The sequence below is a fragment of the Myotis brandtii genome, unplaced genomic scaffold (genome assembly GCF_000412655.1).
Source record: "Myotis brandtii unplaced genomic scaffold, ASM41265v1 scaffold125, whole genome shotgun sequence".
Taxonomy (NCBI): Eukaryota; Metazoa; Chordata; class Mammalia; order Chiroptera; family Vespertilionidae; genus Myotis; species Myotis brandtii.
This window is the reverse complement of record NW_005354385.1, coordinates 13,658,045-13,661,092: the sequence shown is the minus strand read 5'-3', so window position 1 is coordinate 13,661,092 and position 3,048 is coordinate 13,658,045.

Sequence of the window (3,048 nt, the reverse complement as noted above, 5' to 3'; positions counted from 1 at the left end):
GCAACCTGCCTAGTGGACTTCATCAATGCCTACATCAGTCACCTCACTTCATCTCATCATGTGGCATTGTATCATCTCACATCATCACAAGAAGGAGAAAGGTAAATACGAAACAATAAGATATTTTGAGGGGGGGAGGAAGAGAGAAAATGAGAGAGAGAGAGAGAGAGAGAGAGAGAGAGAGAGAGAGATATCACACTCACAAAATTACAGTTTATTGCTGTAATTACTCTATTTTATTATGAATTATTATTGTTAACCTCTTAATGTGCCTAATTTATAAGTTAGCTGTGTATGTTTAGGGAAAGGTAAAGTATATATAGGGTTAGATCCTATCTACAGTTTCAGGCATCCACTGAGGGTTCTTGAATGTGTCCCCATGGGTAAGGAGGAACTACTATATATGCCTTTGTTTCCACTGCCTTTTTGAAGAGGGAGTTTGATGGTCCCTTATCCGCTGTCATTCTCAACCAGTTTCTCTTTTCACACTACAGGGTTCTATGTATGATTTCATTCAGGCTTAAAGTTTGTATCATGTACAAGACTTGCAAATTTCTATTGTCTGTGCCTATTATCCAGGTTTTTCATTGTTGTATGATTATATCACTATCTATTCTCTAGCTGATGATAGACACTTGAATTGTTCCCAGTTTTTTGCTGTTTTGATTGCTTCCATAAATATTCTCTGTGTCCCCTGGTCTATCTTACTAAGACAGTTTCTAGAATGTATACCTAGAAGTCACATTGCTGCTAAGGCATGCATATTGTTAATTTTACTAGATAATATCAAATAATATTCCAATATATTGTTCAAACTTTCTCATTGCTCTTCATCATCTCTAACCTTAAATTTTGTTAGACTTAATTTTTTTCCAATCTAGTGGGAATAAAATAACATTATTTTTGCTTTAATTTGAATGTTTCTTATTACTAAAAAAGTTGAACATCTTTCCTATGTTTGCTGTCATTTAAACTTTTTATTTTTTCTGAAATGCCAATTCATGACTTTGGCACATTCTTTACAATGAAGTTATTTATCCTTTTTTGCATGCTTTCAAACTCTTCATTTTGTACTTCAGTAAAATGAAAACCAAAGAGGATACATAGCATAGGATAGGTCATGTAGCAGGTTAGTAGCTAAGTCAAAACTTGTAGTAGCCAGTGATTTTGTGTGTGGAAAAGCAACTTATGTGCATCTAATGTCATTTCTTTCTATGTTACAATTTTATTTTTCTAAAATGGAAACAAGTATAATATTAGATTTCTATGAGTTTGGATTGCATGTGGTCACCTCCTTTCTGAGCCAGGCAGGTATGTGGGCTCAGTTGTCCACTGAGATTGGAATGCTGCTACACCTCAAGGTGAACCTTGGGAAGTCATAGGCCTGTTCATTATATTTGCAAATAACAGAGGAAATTTGTTAACAACTATCCTGAAAACTCCAACTGGGGGGATGAAGTGGGGAAAGTGTGTAATATAATGAAGTCCCCCAGTTGAGACTCATCTTTCTACTCATTGCGATCTATGTAGTCATTGTGTAAAATGACTGAGAGGCAAACTCAACATACAATGTATTTCTCATTGTTTATCATGAGAACCAGGTGGTGCAAAATGTCCATGAACATTTTTTGCATTAATAGATATATAGTTATTTCGATGTGTACTAGAAAAATACATCAAGATCATCCGAGAGATGCAAATCAAAACAACAATGAGGTACCATCTCACACCTGTCAGAATGGCTATCATCAACAAATCAACAAACTACAAGTGCTGGAGAGGATGTGGAGAAAAAGGAACACTAGTGCACTGCTGATGTGAATGCAGACTGGTGCAGCCACTATGGAAGACAGTATGGAGTTTCCTCAAAAAACTGGAAATGGAACTCCCATTTGACCCTGTGATCCCACTTCTAGGAATATATCCCAAGAAACCAAAAACACCAATCAGAAAGGATATATGCACCCATATGTTCATAGCAGCACAATTCACCATAGCTAAGATCTGGAAACAGCCTAAGTGCCCATCAGTAGATGAATGGATTAGAAAACTGTGGTACATCTACACGATGGAATACTATGCTGCTGTAAAAAAGAAGGAACTCTTACCATTTGCAACAGCATGGATGGAACTGGAGAGCATTATGCTAAGTGAAATAAGCCAGTCAATGAAAGAAAAATACCACATGATCTCACTCATTTATGGATAATAAAGACCATTATAAACTGATGAAAAAAATAGATACAGAGGCAGAGCAGCATCGAACAGACTGTCAAACTACAGTGGGAAAGCCGGGGAGGGCTGGGGGTGGGATAAGAGATCAACTGAAGGACTTGTATGCATGCATATAAGCATAACCAATGGACACAAGACACTGGGGGGTAGGGAAGGCCGGGGAAAGGTCAAGAGTGGGGGGAAAGGAGACATGTAATACTCTCTGTAATACTTTAAGCAATAAAACAAAATTTAAAAAAAAGAAAAATACATAAGGAGCATATCAAAGACCGGTCATTTAATGTCTATTATTTCTTAAAACAACACTTAATTTTTAAAAATCATCTATTTAAAAATATATATAAAGTAAATAATAACACAAATAGTATGTGGGCAGGGAAAATGGTGAAAATAATGCAGAAATGACCCAACTTTGGGAAATACTGGACTATGATTTTGATCATAAATAAATCTGGATTTATAAATTGACTCAATGAAAGTTATTTACCTCTCTTGGCTGAATTGGTTAGTATATTAGTTGCTTTAGCAAAGACCCAAATAGTAATTGCGGGAGAAACCAAGATGGCGGCATAGGTTAACGCTGGAGTTTGCTGCCTCGAACAACCACTTCAAAAATACAACTAAAAGACGGAACGGACATCATCCAGAACCACAGGAAGGCTGGCTGAGTGGAAGTTCTACAACTAGGAGGAACCGAGAATCAGAGGAGGCGCAGTGCTGAAGTAAAATACTAAGGGGCGGAGTGCGCGCGGCGCGGGCTGGTGGCTGAGGGCGCGGTTGTCTGTTTCAATCCGGAGGGAGCCTCAGACTCTG